The sequence below is a fragment of the Oncorhynchus clarkii genome, chromosome 19 (assembly GCF_045791955.1).
Source record: "Oncorhynchus clarkii lewisi isolate Uvic-CL-2024 chromosome 19, UVic_Ocla_1.0, whole genome shotgun sequence".
NCBI classification, from domain to species: Eukaryota; Metazoa; Chordata; class Actinopteri; order Salmoniformes; family Salmonidae; genus Oncorhynchus; species Oncorhynchus clarkii.
Genome location: NC_092165.1, coordinates 9854181 through 9870446, shown reverse-complemented (window position 1 = coordinate 9870446; position 16266 = coordinate 9854181). Strand labels below are relative to the sequence as shown.

At 45.1% G+C, this 16266-nt stretch overlaps 1 protein-coding gene across 19 annotated transcripts in view; it reads left to right on the top strand.

Moving 5' to 3' along the window:
• The window catches only part of LOC139374702 (GRB2-associated-binding protein 1-like), a 68177-nt gene that overhangs the window by 31553 nt on the left and 20358 nt on the right, over window positions 1–16266 (top strand). The window contains exon 1 of one of the 19 annotated variants that reach the window (XM_071115799.1): window positions 4046–4295. The exons of 17 other annotated variants lie outside the window; for them this stretch is intronic. The gene's annotated coding sequence lies outside the window, so the exon portion shown is untranslated. Of the gene's footprint in view, window positions 1–4045; window positions 4296–14669; window positions 14979–16266 lie in introns of those variants that run through there. One more of the 19 variants, XM_071115795.1, reaches the window with a different exon arrangement.

Here is a 16266-nt window from a genome sequence, read left to right as displayed (position 1 = left end):
GGAACTAGGGACTGACTCTCTGTAGAGGGGTTGTGTTAGGGCTATGGGGCAATCAATATATGGTCCTATGGTGGTTTTCTTGGAGACAGCGTTACTTAATGACCTCAGACTGGATGTGGGAGTCCCCCATTTGTGGTTTTCAAATACGGTTTTCTTTTCTCCTGCTTGTGATGTGGGAGAGTAGTTTTTTTATTGGAAGCAAAATTAGTTTGAACTGAAGTTTTGTAACTGACCTTATGTCAAGTTAATCACGATGGGTTGGCCGAATATATTTATTTTTCCTGTTTCATTGTAATGCCTCAAATTAGCCAGTTAAACAGAGCAATTTATGCAGTGATGGAAAGAAAGTGAGAAGGTATAAAAAGCAAGCACCTTAGTCAGTATGCACAGAGCTGCAGTCTAGACTGTCATGCGTGACCTCTCCCTGGGTGCTCGGCAACGTCACTCGCTGTGTGCCTTTTTGTTTTTAGAGGGCCACTCTTATTCTATTTGGACAAAAATCCCCTTCCCCCACCGTATGTGTTCTAAATGAGCACGTAGACTTTGTGCCCATAGAATATTCTGTTAAAGGCAGGCAAAGCCTTCGTATCAACCCCTCTCTTACCCAGCCCCCTGTTTCAATCAATTATCACCAAAGTGTCTGTTTGGTTTTAAATATGAACTCTTTGTTCAGTTCATGCTAGGCCATTTCATACCAGTCAGTCGACACTAGTGGACTTGAGAGGACCACAGTCCGCCCCAGTAACTCCCCTCAGTAAGAGTTTTGGTGACGTAACGTTACTAGAGTGCCTCTGACAATTGGCTATGAAATGACCCGCTGTAAACAAGCAAAACAGAGCAGTGAATTTAACATGTTTTTAATAATTAACATTCAGGATAATATGTATCCAAGTCTTTAATGTGTTGTAATGTCAACAAATTGCACATCCTGCTTTCACTGGACATCTTCATTGTTTTAGAAAACAATCAGAAATAAACAGCGCAATGAGGAAGTGTCAATTTTCAGTTGGCAACGGAGCTGATAAAGAGGTAACGAGGTGACGCTCTAGCAGGGGCCGTGTGTGTGTGTGTGTGTGTGTGTGTGTGTGTGTGTGTGTGTGTGAGCGAGTGACATGAACAGTGAGGAGGGAGAGACGAGCAACCAACCAATCAGACGTGTTCTATAGTAGACTAATAGTATAGCGTGAGTCCTACACAGTTACAAACAACTCCATTTAGAATATAAACGTAGCAGCCTACTGTTGTACTTGGTCATTGTAGCCTAACCTTCTCTCCTTTTTAATTTATAATTCCAATATATCTCCTAATTTAATTTCCTAATTTTTGCCCCACATGGAGGCTCTGACTACCCTATTGCCACTTTGACTTGTGATTGGCCAACAAGAAGCTACGCTCACCACTCTCGTGAAAAGCAAAGAGCTGCAGCATAAATAAGTCTCACGGTCTCTCTCTTTGTCATGGGAAACATATGTTTACATTTGCCAAAGTAAGTGAAATAGGTAATAAACAGTAAGAAATTAACAATAAACATTACTCTCAAGTTTCAAATGTCATTATGGGTATATACAGTGTTGTAACAATGTGCAAATACGCTGAACAAAAATATAAACAACATGTAATGTGTTGGTCTCATGTTACTTGACTGAAATAAAAGACACGATAATACATCCACCAAACACCAAGCTCTGGTGGACATTCCTGCAGTCATCATGCCAATTGCACGCTCCCTCAAAACTTGGGACATCTGTGGCATTGTGTCTTGTGACACAACTGCACATTTTGGTGGCCTTTTATTGTCCCCAGCACAAAGTGCACCTGTGTTATGATTATGCTGTTTAATCAGCTTCTTGATATGCCACACCTGTCATGTGGATGGATAATTTTGGCAAATGAGAAATGCTCACTAACAGGGATATAAACAAATATTTTAGAGAAATAATCTCTTTGTGCATATTAAACATTTCGGAGATCTTTTATTTCAGCTCATGAAACATGGGACCAGCACTTTACATGTTGGGTTTATATTTTTGTTCAGTGTAAGAGGGCGCTGTGCTCTGTTAATGGGGAGTGTTAGGCGACCAGGCCCGGGAGGAAACTGACCACGCAGACCGTGCCGTCTCCAACCTCTTTTATTGACCGTGCAGGAACAGGACCATAAACTGCACAGGAAGGAAGACTTCACTGGCTCAGGATTCAGGAGATTGGTTGAAGTCTGAAGATGTGACACTGTCTGGAAAAATAATCAAATCCTGCTTCTTTGTCTGCAAGGAATGTGGCTGTCTTACTGAGAAGCAAAAGTCTTTGTCTTTCAGTTTAGGTCTTTTAGTCACTGGTGGTGCTGAGATGTTTTTTGTGGTTGTGATGAGGCCTGTGAAGGTTAATGAATTGACCGCACTCACTAACAAAAAATTGGAAGAGTTTTTTTTTTGGGGGGGGGGGGGCGTTGCATAGGCAAACCAAATTCTTCTCGTTTGCCGCAACATCTTGCTTGTTTCAGCAAGGAGCAACAAAGTTATATCATGTTTAGAGGTCATGTTTCGGTGGAAATGGCCTGAACCGCATGAATGCCCGGCCGTCCCCTCTTCAGTCAGTTGTTCATTACGCGATTATACAGTAATTGTGGCAACCAGGCCCAGGAGGAATCTAACCGAGCACAGGAAGTAAGACTCTTAGCTGGCCCAGGATTCAGGAAATCGGTAAAAGTCTCAAGAAGTGACACTGAGCATGTTTACATGCACATTAATATTTCGATATCACACTGATTATGGCATTAGTCACGTAAACACATTTATCTGCTTGTCTTAATTGGGTTAAGGTCCTAAACAATCTTTTGAATTATTAGGATATGTAAACAGCTTTTTTGGTGTTCCAGCTGTCTATTTGTTCTGTGTATGTGCCAGCACCGGTAGCGCAAACCTCATATGAAGTGTGTTCGGAAGAACTGAAAGGATTCACACTTGGTCACTTTCAGCCAATTTTTGCCAACTCTGCATGTGCCAGCACATTGATAGCTTAATTTGTTGTGCGGTGTGAGCACTCCATTTTGAGAGGTGGCCTGAGTTCGGTTCACTTGAATTACGAGGTCCGGTTCCCTTTTTTGGGGGGAAATGTGAACAGAGCTCCCAAGGCTCCCACACCACAGCGATACTGTTTACCCTACCATAACCTCTCACTTTGGTACCACAACAAAGAGAACGTGTGAGTTTGCAGAAAAATGCCGACAGGTTTTTAGTTCAAGATTATTTGTTGGCCATATGTGATCTATAGTATAGGCTCAGAGCTTCATAAGCTGTTTATTGATTTGAGGGGTTTGAATAGTGTGAGAAGACAACATATTTGGTGTAAGTCATAACAGGGTACAAAATCTATCTCTAGTTGTCACATACAAACATATTCTGAACTGCGAATCCGAATATTCTTTGCAAATATAACATGGTCACTGTAGTAGAATGTTGATTTTTCTACATTTATTCAAGTCCCATGAGGTAGCCTGATGTCCACAACAGGATTATTAGGGACATGTAAACGTGTCTTACTGAAAAGGGAAGTGGATACCTAGTCAGTTGCACAACTGAATGCGTTCAACCGAAATGTCTAACGCGTCTAACTCAACCCTTCTGAATCGCCCGGGGAGCAGTTGTTGTTGGGGGTTAACTGCCGATATTTCGGTTACTGGCCGGAAGCAATGTTTTTGTCTTTTAGTTTGTCTTTTAGTTACTGTTAGTGCTGAGGGTAATTTTGAAAATGTTGTGGTTCTGATAAGTTGTGCGTGTGTGAAACGATGACCATATCCTCGTTCTCAAAGAGTTGGAAAAGAGTGCCAATATTAGAGGAAGACTCATGACTGCTGAAGTCCGTTATCCATCAATGTCAGTGAAATAAAACATGATCAACTTTTTTAGTGGAATGGGAACGTGTGTGTGTGTGTTTGCTTTTCAGAGATGCTCTTGGGTAATCGTTTCACTATCTTTCCAAATATATGTGTGTATTGGGGTGCGTTTTAATTTTTTTAACACACACACTCCACCCCTGCCTGTCTGGCCCTCCCCCTCTGATTTAGTGGTGGGTTGGTGGCTAGTGGCTGCTGCTTTCTGCTGTGTGCTGCTGGCAGTTAAGAAGGTCTGGGACCACCTGATTACACTACACAGGAAGTCAGAGGGAGAGGTCACACTGCAGCCCCGCGCAACACACTGCACATCTCCATAAAAACAGGAGGAGAGCAGACAACAACACTCTCACAATTTAACCAGACGCTCAAGGAGACTCTTCAAAACCCTGCGTGCAGCACTCGTAAGGTACAGTGAAGGGAACGCTCGGTCTCCTGTGTTTGTTTGGACAGTGTGTCAGCCAGGGGAGGTAATATCAAATACTTAGAGATTGTGTGCGCGTGCAAGGGGATTAAAGCTGCCAAGAGGGTTGCTGGGAGAGGCCAGGTGAGATGACAAACTCACCTGTGGTGTGTGTGTTTTAGTGGAGCAGCATGGGCTGAAACTCTCACTCATCTGTGGTGGAAGGCGTTTGGGGTGGAAGAACGGGGTCACAGAGGGGTCGAGGTGTTTTGCGGTCTCCTTTTTGGCTTGATCTCTCTCAACGTAACAGGAGCTTCTGTTCTGCTCCTGCTGTCTCGTTGACTTTGGGCGACGTGAGAGGCTGGCGTAAGGAGAACCAGGCAGCCATACACTACTTTTACTGAACAAATAGATCCAGATGTTTGTTCTATTCAGTTGTTGGAGGGAGTACTATTAAATCCACTCATGCTTGAGGTGTTAGCTCAGTATTTTATTACTGATTGAAAACCAATGGCTTTACAATAGCTGTGAACTGAAACACTTGCCACCTTTTCTGTTTAACTATTTTATTTGGGCTTCCTATGTCCGTTTATGACATGAACTGTACCAGTGGTTTAGATGGGTTTTGAATTCCCCTAACGACGGTGCCAGGTTGGACAGAGCCAGATGCTGACTATCACAGAGACCATTTTCTCTCTGTTCGGTCTCTCTCCCGCTCACTCGCGGGAAAACTGCCATTGCTCCTCCAGCTCCCAGCCCTCATTTCCTGCCCCTGCGTGGCTCTTTCCCTCTTTCTTTCTCTCTCTCATTCTCTGGCTCTGTGTGTCTGTCTGCAGGGGCGGCTGGCCCGCACCCTGTACCTCTGTCTCTCTTCTCTCTCCCTGGGTTTCCTGTCTGGCCAGGGAGGATTGTTAGGACACATACCGACTCCCACTGATTAGAACAGAAACAAGGGAGGCCTTTTCTCACTTCAGAGGAACCTTGAATAAACTCACATTGTGGCAGTTGGGTGGTTTGTCAATGGCCTTTCGACACACTGACCGTTACCTTCTCTGGTAGACGACTGTGTGAAAACACTGTTCAATGTATCAGCACCAGTATCATCACTCTGTTTTGTTTCCCCAAACCTCTAGAGGTGCCATACTCATGTCTTTGTGTGCATAATTTGCCTTTAAAAGCAGATCCAGGACCTGTTATGTTGCTAGTGGTTAAAGTGACAGTTGCTGGCAGGCAAAGCTGATCCCAGGTCACATGTTGATGGCAGTGAATAACAGAAGAAGGGACTGACCACTGACCACCAGTCTCCAGGCAGCTGGACCTCAGGCCTGCCTGCCTGCAGATGGAAGTCCCCTTTCCCTCCAGCGGGGAGGGGGATGACGCCTGGACAGACACTCAGCCAAAGGGCATACACACTGCTCGAGTGTCAACTGGCCTTCGCTGACCGCCATATTATCTCTTGTGGCCTATGAGGATGTAAAAATAGCTGTTTAGCAGCAAGAATCTTAGACATGCCCAGAAAACAAAGACTGATTTATGCAAGCTGCTGGGCTAAGCATAGAGAGGCTTTTGTGCCCCCAACCTCCCTCTCTCTGCAGACCTCATCACCAAGGCCGCGAGCGCCAAAACCTCTGACGCTCTCTAATACTCTACTTTAAGAACGGGCATTGTTTGGGACGGCCTTGGGGTCCTTGCTGATTGGCTTGGCGTACCACAACGGTGTACGCGATTGCATTTGTTTATAAGCCCTGACGTTGGACTGCGGCGTCATTCAGAATGTGTGGTTGGTTTCAGGACATTTTTGAGTAGGCAGAGAGCTATTTCACAATAAAAATAAATAAATAAAAATAAATGAAAAAAGTTTATCCTTATCTGGTGGTGGGGGTTGATTCTCACTAGTGCTTTCCCGTCTAGTTCTTCTAATACTATTTCCAGCAGGTCTGTGTCTTTATTGGCTTCTCCCAAGTCATTACTGGAAAGCTTGACTTGTATACCTGTTGCAACACTGAGCTTTTAAAGAGGACAGCATTATGATGACTGCCAGAGCCAATAGTATTGCAACTGAATGCGTCTCGCATCTGTCATGAACATGGAACAGGAAAGGTTCCAGAATGGCTCCTCCCACTGTCTCTCCCTTTTCCCAGCACTGTTGCACAAACACAGCCCTGCGGCCTGCCTGCCTGCATGAGCAGATCTACAAGAAAAACAACAAATGCTCCACTACCCAGCATGCCCCATAGAATCTAGGCTACATATGCTCTGAAACGCACTTGATTAGAACACATGCTTGCTGGGCAAACAAGATCTCAACGAGGGATATTCTGTTGAAATGACCTGCGTTTGCACCGTCTTTGTTTGTGGGACCGTTCAAAACACACTTCATGTGTTCACAGTCTGGAAAAGCAAAGCGTAATCAAAGGCAAACCCACCAACGTGTGAGAGATGACTGCAACGTATCATCGCTGTTTGGTTTTTAATAAGAAGGGCCAATGATGCGCGTACACTGTGGACGTGTTCTGTGGGTTTTCCTCATCTTGTTCTATCCTGGTGCTCGAGCGGAACCTGACTTGAGAACAAACAGACCTGTTTGTTCAAGGTAGAGGGAGCAAGATGGAGAGCAGGAGGGAGAGAGGAACAAGTTGGTAGTTTGGTTTACAGGCAGAGCTGAGTGGAGGTTGTTGTCGAATGGGGGATGGCAGCTGAACGCTTGGTTCTCGGGTTACCGCACCTGACTGGTCAACTAGCTCCCTGCTCCTTTCTCCCTGGCTGCCGCAAGACTCCACTCTATTCACCACAACACATGAACAGAGGCTGCTACTGTTAGTCAGGGCTAGAGATGTAGTCGAAGTTAGAAGTTTACATTGGAGTCATTAAAACTCATTTTTTAACCACTCCACAAATGTCTTGTTAACAAACTATAGTTTTGGCAAGTCAGTTAGGACATCTACTTTGTGCATGACACAAGTAATTAGATTATTTCACTTATAATTCACTATCACAATTACAGTGGGTTAGAAGTTTACATACACTAAGTTGACTGTGCCTTTAAACAGCTTGGAACATTCCAGAAAATGATGTCATGGCTTTAGAAGCTCCTGATAGGCTAAATGACATAATTGAGGCAATTGGAGGTGTACCTGTGGATGTATTTCAAGGCCTACCTTCATACTCAATGCCTCTTTGCTTCACATCATGGGAAAATAAAAATAAATCAGCTAACTCTTATAATTCTTTTTGTAAACCTCCACGTCTGGTTCATCCTTGGAAGCAATTTCCAAACACCTGAAGGTACCACGTTCATCTGTACAGACAATAGTGCGCAAGTATAAACACCATGGGACCACGTAGCCGTCATACCGCTCAGGAAGGAGACGTGTTCTGTCTCCTAGAGATTAACAGATTTTTTTTGTTATTTCTTTTTTGGTGTGGATGACATTTATTACATTTTACTGTCAAGAAAAAAGTTAAAAATAAACATTCAGTGAACAGCTTCTTATAGTACATCCTACTCCTCTCCGGCTCCTGGTAGCACAATCTTGCTTGGGTCATAGTAGTTCTCCTCCATAAGAAGACCTGCAGCCTCCCTCTGTGTGATCAACCTTTCTGCTTCCCTCCTGGCCCACTGCCTCATACCATGGTCTGGTAAATAGTGGATGAAGGTACCCCCAACCACAAAGCCATGGAGATACCAAAGAAGAAGGCCATCCTCATGTTCCACTCGTCAACGACAGGATCCTGAGAGAACCCATGATAATCTTGATTCTTCTCGAACGCGCTGACCTCTGCGTGTCCATGACTTTCCGTGGCACGTGAGGGCTGTAAATCCGATACAGTGGCCGAACCAGCAGCACCCGAGGGTGGAGATTGCGATACGAACCGAGCCCCAAACGCCGGATTTGTGCGAAAACAGGCCAAGGCAGGCCTAAACCGTGACAACCGGGCGAGCATTTTGACAGGGCAACACTGTCGTGTCGACCCGGCACCGGAATTTTTTGCGGTTTTTCTTCAGCTTGTGGAACAGAAGCAGATCATTTCAAAAGAGGTTCGAGATGAACGTATTTTGGTGCGAAAAGTGCAAATCAACCCCAGAACAACAGCAATGGACCTTGTGAAGATGCTGGAGGAAACGGGTAATAAAGTATCTATCCACAACAAAATGAGTCCTATATCGACAACTAGAAAGGCTGCTCAGCAAGGAAGAAGCCTCTGCTCCAAAACTGCCATGAAAAAAGACTACGTTTGCAACTGCACATGGTTACAAAGATTGTACTTTTTGGAGAAATTCCCTCTGGTCTCATGAAACAAAAATAGAACTGTTTGGCCATAATGACCATTTATGTTTGGAGGAAAAAGGGGGAGGCTTGCAAGCCGAAGAACACCATCCCAATCGTGAAGAACGGGAGTGGCAGCATCATGTTGTGGGGGTGCTTTGCTGCAGGAGGGACTGGTGCACTTCACAAAATAGATGGCATCATGAGTCAGGAAAATTATGTGGATATATTGAAGTAACATCTCAAGACCTCAGTCAGGAAGTTAAAGCTTGGTCGCAAATGGGTCTTCCAAATGGACAATGACCTCAAGCATACTTCCAAAGTTGTTGCAAAATGGCTTAAGGACAACAAATTCAAGCTATTGGAGTGGCCATCACAAAGCCCTGACTTCAATACTATAGAACATTTGTGGGCAGAACTGAAAAAGCGTGTGCAAGCAAGGAGGACTACAAACCTACACCAGCTCTGTCAGGAGGAATGGGCTAAAATTATTGTGGGAAGCTTGTGGAAGGCTACCCGACGCGTTTTGACCCAAGTTAAACAATTTAAAGGCAATGCTACCAAATTCTAATTGAGTGTATGTAAACTTCTGACCAACTGGGAATGTGATGAAAGAAATACGAGCTGAAATGAATCATTCTCTCTACTATTATTCTGACATTTTACATTCTTAAAATAAAGTGGTGATCCTAACTGACCTAAGACAGGGAATTTTTACTAGGATTAAATGTCAGGAATTGTGAAACTGAGTTTAAATGTATTTGGCTAAGGTGTATGTAAACTTCTGACTTCAACTGTACCTCTCTGGGTTGGGTCTCTGCCTGGTCTTTTCCCCTTGGACGACTGACTGCTCATTGTTTCTTTATGGCTTAGGTTAGGCTATGTAGTCCATATGACAGGGTTTGGTTGTACGTGACCTAGTCTGGAAGAAAATCAGTCACTGGCCGGCCTGAAAATATGTAACCCCGTTTTTTTTGTTAGTGTCACCAAGCAATCTTGTTATTTGTTATGGCATCATCGATACCCTAACCTCTTCTCCCCTCTCCACTCCTTTCCTCTCCCTCTCTCCTCCTCCATGCTCACTCCTGCCTCCTCTCTGGTTCTGTCCTGTCTCTCTCGGGTTCTTTCCCCCTCTCTCCTCTGTTTCTCTCTCTCTCTGGGCTTGGAGAGAAGCTGTTTTCAGAGGAACAAACGGAGAGGCTGTTCCCAGCCGGGGATGAGTCAGTGCAGCTGGAGCTGCAGGTCACTCCCCCGGCGCCCTCTCTCCCTCTTTCTCCATCCCACCTCCCGCCAAGATTGCTTTTGCTGGGCCCAGCGCTAAATGCTAACACACCCAAAGCCACTGAGGGAGCTATGCTAGGCTTATACTGCTAACAACCACACCAGTCACTGAGGGAGCTAGGCTATTATAATGCTAAAACATGTGCAAAGTGAGTTGTGCCAATGCTATGCTACAAATGCGTAATCGCTGTTAGCCCCATGCTTTTGCTAATACCAAACATAGAAAAACAGAATAAATCTATTGCATTCCACAGGTCTGATTTTAAGCGGCGTTCTATGCTAATGCTAATCGGAGTAAGGGATAGTTCCAGAGTAATACTGACTCAGTCATGGGAGCAAAGGGTTCAGGACACTATCATCCAGACGTTTCCTTTCATAAATCAACAGACTTTAATACGCTACTATTTTGTCAGCCTCTCCCTTTGAAACTCTTAAGAGAGAAGATGGTTTACAATTGTATCATTATTTTCCGGTCTTGACCTGAATAATCTGACCTCACCTCACCCCTTACTAAGCACACACAATGTCCGAAAGAAGAAAGGGGGACTGAGAGAAAGGGATATTTCATGAGGCACCTGCTGTCTTGAGTGTAGGAGAGAGACCGTAAAAAGGTAACTTTAAATGGATGGAGAAGCTAACAAATGCTCTTGTTTTGAACCAGAGAAACGGATAGAGAGGGAGAGAACACTGGACCAGAGGGGTAATGGTTGACTCTCCACTACGACACTTGCTTAACCCATTAGCCCGGCCGCTCAGACATAATAGCCTCAGAGCTAACCACAGGGCGTGTGCCTTTAGACCTCATGCAGTTTCCACCTCCCGGAGTATCGTCTAGGAAGATGCAGTATGACCTATTCTAGCCCTTGGAGCACTGGGAAGGAAGGGAATCCCAATCCATCTGGTAATGACTAGATGGGGAAATGAGGAAAGTGTATTTTGATGTGGTTGAGGTTAGTGAGTTGGTTAGTGTTTACCATAGCGTCAATAGTGAGTGACATCACTCCCCTGCAGAAACTGAGTCTCAGCCATTACGATGCATTTAATTGATGTACTTTGAGAGGTGAGGCAACGTTTTCAGTCAATTGCCTTTGTAAATTGCAACCGTATTTCCTTAAAACACTTATCTACTTTTTACGAGACTTGAATGTACAGTAAGTCGCTCTGTATGAGTGTCTGCTAAATGACAAAAACATTTAAAAGAATGTAAACTTACTTATTGTATATTGTACCAACCCACATGCTTTCACATGTCACTAGGCAGCATAGGCCTGCAGTGTTAAACATAATGGAGCAGGAGGTGAGAGGTGGTTGTTGTCAGCGAAGGTGACTGTCTGACTGTGTTGTCATTAGGCAGACTGCTGCAGCTGACAGACACTGTAACCCTGTGTTGGTGGCAGTGCCAGCAGCACGAGGGGTGGTGGCCCGGGACTCTGCCCTGACATGTTTGACACACACTGAACACAAGCCAGCGTGCCTGGCTTAGTCTTTCCTCTCAAAGGTAGCAGCTGTGTGTGTTTATATATGTAGTTGGGACAGCTGGGCTCTGGTCACAAATTCCTACACAAACAGCCCCAGTAACCTCTGTGATCAGTTATGCAACCCAGTCAGTCAGTGGGTTATGATTCGTCTCGTGGTGTTACGTTGGTTCGCTACACTTATCAAGACAGATTAAACCCTTCAAGTTAATTTCCTGGTTTACTGTAGTGCATATCCGATTCCAGTGCCAAGTTTGTTTTCGGTCTTCTTTGTGTGTATCTCCTGTTCTTGGCTCATGCCTGGGTGAGTCAGTTGATTACGAGGCCAATCTGTGGTACTCCTTGTTGAGCTGCTGACATAGTAACACACCCCCTGAACCATTCACCACCCCACCTGGCTCAATGCGGGAATATCTGTTCAATGTGCAGGTAGGCCCTTTAATGAAGAAGCAACCAAGCTAAAGTTGGCTGTAACAGCTATATAATAGATGGCTAATTTCCCCCGCAAGACTAGCACCATGGCTAAATCCCTGACATGTCCAACCAACACTGTCAGTTTCCACTATTAGGACCAACCCAAGAGCTTATGGTTAGCAGTGGCTATGTGGTTAGTGGCTCCTGTTGTTGCTCCAAACGGACTGTACTCCGCTGTTCCAGCCCATTGGTCCAGCAGGGCACACGCTGTGCCACATTAGCCCTTGTTGGCACACGAGCCAGGGCCCATTTCACACTTACAAATGACTTCAGCGACACCTTTCGCCTGCTAGTCAGTCGCTGGCGCTGGTATCCTAGGAACAACACCGTCCTATATGTTCAATTGACGGTTCTCTCTTTTGCTCCAAATGCTACTGTGGCAGGCATCCCAAAAAGCCCAAGGCCTGCCTTGCTTAAAGTTTAACTATTTGTTTGAAACAATAAAGCCTCCACCTGCCTCTGTTTTGTTAAGGAATGGACCTAAAGAAATAGAACCAGTCTCATTCATAGACCGACCAGCCATGATATCAAAATGATAGTTTTAACCATGTTTTGAGGCTTGTTTGTTTACATTTACTTAGTTAACAAACATTGGAGTAAAACAAGCTGATATTTTGGGTGCTGATGGGTTATGACAGTTGAACTAAGTTAATGGGTATATATCATTAATTTATAAGACCAAAAATGATTGTAGCGCAATTAAGGATTCTAGCTTTAACTCTCAAGCCATCAGATATGTCAAGTATATGGATGTGCTTAAGTGTGCCATTTATCTACCCTGGAGGACCATGCGTAGCCATCTGTGCTCTTAAAGGCTCTTCAGGTGCATTAGCTACCGTTTTAATTGCAGTAGAATTAGCCCTCATAAGTGCAGGAAGAAGCTACCATGTAGTTAGCAATGATAAAGAATATATTGAATATTATGTTGCTGGGCCCATATTCACATAGTATCTCAAAGTAGGAACGCTGATCGAGGATCCAGGTCTGGCCTGTCTATGTAATCATATTCATTAAGATCTATCTAAAAGGTGAAACTGATCCTAGATCGGCAGCAGTCCTACTCCAAGGTGCTGCCGTCTCACGGTTGTTAAACACCAGCCAGCTCCTCCAGCTGTCTGGCCTCGTTTCTAGCTACAGTACCGGAGCTTGTCATTAATCACTGTCCTCAATGGCGGCATAATGTCCCATTCTTCTAGTCTCTTCCCTTTCCAGAACATTCTTTGATTAGGATTAGAGCCCGGTGGAACTCCCCAACCAGCTGGTGCGCTTATCCTTCTGGAATGTTCACTTTCACTATTACATCATTTGGTTGTTTATTATGAGAGGTGCCACAGTTATACTATGTAATAGATGTTAGTATGTTAGAACAGTCGAGGGCGGTTGCACAGAGATTAAGCCCACGCCTGGACTACTTTAAATAGCTTTCAAAGACGATTCTCCATTATAAACACTAAGCACAGGAGTGGTTTTAATCGGGGTCCGTGTGTTTCACTATAATAAACCAGACGCTAGGCTACATCATGCTGTATGATGGGTTGGTGTTTGGTTTTAATCTGGATCTGTGTGGATCACTATAATAAACCAGACGCTAGGCTACATCATGATGTATGATGGGTTGGTGTTTGGTTTTAATCTGGGTCTGTGTTTCACTATAATAAACCAGACGCTAGGCTACATCATGCTGTATGATGGGTTGGTGTTTGGTTTTAATCTGGGTCTGTGTTTCACTATAATAAACCAGACGCTAGGCTACATGTATGATGGGTTGGTGTTTGATTTTAATCTGGATCTGTGTGGATCACTATAATAAACCAGACGCTAGGCTACATCATGCTGTATGATGGGTTGGTATTGTTTTCAACTTCCCAGTATGTCAGTGTTGGTACAGTAATCAAATCAATTGATTACTGGTCACGTACACAATTTAGCTGATGTAGCAGATGCAGAGAATTGTTTATTAGCTCCTAACAATGCAGTAAAATGTCATAGTAAACAATTGTTTTTTTTTACACTGGAAATCATGAAATATCAGCACGAATCCAATTAACAACCAAATAGCACTGCATGAATTTACACAAGATCTACTACATCATATGTACAGCAGTAGATATGTCAAGACTCCATCCAGTATGTAAATGCATATGAATGGGCAGACGATTGAGTAGTTGGGAATCTCTAAAACTCTGGGCCCCTTTTGGCCCCTATCTATCAGGCAGAAGGTTCAAGCCCTGGAGCTCCAGATATTCCAGGGGGCAGCTTGATAAAGTCAAGCCCAACAAAGGCCACTGTTCTCTGGATAGGAGGCCAGGGCCGAGGGCAGGACCAAGGCCATAGCCAGGAATGTGGCAGTTGAGGGCCCCGTGCCCCACCCACTGTTACCCCCTTCCCTAACGTCTGTCCCTGTCACTCTGATTCACCCACCACACCCCATAACCAGTCTTCCACGGGGGAGAAACCCCCAATGTGGTAAAGTGCTTTAAGTATATTGTATTAGCTTTCTCGCTCCCTCTTTCCTTCATTCTCACTAACTCTTGTCTTCCTCCTTTACCTCTCTCTTCTCTCTATACTGTTCATCCATCTCCCTCTCAGACACTCCATCTCTCTCCCCTTCTCCCCCCTCTCCTCTCTGTCTTTGTCTCTGGGTCAGTGGGGCCCTGATGGCAACAGTGTGACTGCACTCGGATGGCATTCCCCCATCCAGCCCTCCCGGTCATCCCCTCAATGGTGTCTCTGTCTGGCTGGAGGCTGGAGCGGGCACAGGGGTCTCTTCCTGCATCACACCCTATCAGAGGGCAGGAGAGGGCGCTTGGGTCGAGGGAGGAGGGGGGGGACAGCTGCTGCACCAGGGGCTCCTCTGTCTTGTCACACCCCGTCCCACTCCACTCCCCCGGACAGTGAAGAGTCAACACACACTTGGTTACTACTTGGATTGTTTGGTTGGTTGTATGTAAGGACTGATTTGTGGTCAGTTGAGATCTACTCTATCGTCTTGGGAATTGTGAAGTAGATCAACCTGGATTAGCTGTGTTCTGTGATCAGTAACGACTGCTCTCAGATCAGTTTGGGGACTATTGGATTATCGACTGTTCTGTGCCTCATTGACTACAATGGAGGAGAGGACAGTAACAGGGGTTCAGCACTGCTAGAGTCCTCATTGCCCCTGCTGGCCTTTTCAGGATCGATAGCACAAGGTAGGTCTGTGCTGGCCTGGTTCCAAATCTGTTTGCTGTCTTGCCATCTTTTATGGTAATTGTCACAAGGGCCATGAGAGTTGGCAAGACGACACAAACTGATCTGGAACCAGGCTAGGTCTGTGGACAGAGTTACTGTCTAACAGTGCTGCTATTCAGCTACTGAGTGCATCACTCACTGTCATGTGTGGTTGTTGTGAAGAGCTTTTTGGACTGTTTTCCACTGACAATAGAAAGTATGTGTCAGCGAGATGCCATTGGCTGTCTGGCTGGAGACACCAATGGCATTTCTGGTTGCGTGCAGTTTCACTGGATAGGAACCTGGCAGGGGTCTACAGGGACCAATTCAGCTAAGTTTTAACTAGAGTCGAGGTGTGATGAATGGAATGGCCACATGGGGTGCGTGGGTCAGTGGAGAAAGAGCTTTTGAGAGTGATTCTCATTGCGCATGTTCTCACACAGCTCTCCATCCCTGACCGTTTTCCTCCCACCCCTACACACTGTCTGCTACCATGCTAATATGGGAAAAGCACCCATCAAGTAGGCTTGCAAAACTCAAGCTGCAATGAAGCACCACTCAAACAACGCTTCTTCAACAAGCTCTTAACCAGCACCATTGAAACTAGTCAGACCAGCTGTTACTATGGACAGCAGCAGAGTGGCAGGTAGCCTAGTGGCTAAGAGCGTTGGGCTCGTAACTGAAAGGTCTCTGGTTCGAATCCCCAAGCCAACTAGGTGAAAAATCTGTCGACCTGCCTTTGAGCAAGGCACTTAACCATAATTGCTCCTGTAAGTTGCTCTGGATAAGAGCATCTGTCAAATGTTCCCATGTCTGTTTAAACCAGGGTTGTTTTCATTAGGCACCAAACGGTAGAAAAAGCACTGAAACGGGAAGGAACTACCTGAGCTTGTCCAATAAGAAACGCTTAGCAAAAATGAACACGACCCAGGCCTGGCCTAACCTCTCGGTCTTTCTCTCCCCCCAGTGTAACCTCACCCCATGGCCCTGTCTGTGTCCCCACAGGGTAACCTGAGCCCAGAGTGCTTTGTCATGTACCAGAGAGAGGGGTCGCCCTCCTTTTGTCTGAACGCAACAGAGCAGCGCAACAACAACATGCTAATGTGTGCTGCTTGGGTTAGGTTGCTGTTCATGCTGGACAGGACCAGTTGTACACAGACGGAGTTTATTGCTCTGTGTATTGTTATCTAGAGGCTGTTTTTGGTTGTTCATGTTTTATGGTTGAATAAACAGTGATTATTAAATGTTGATATTTTAGGGCGGAGCATA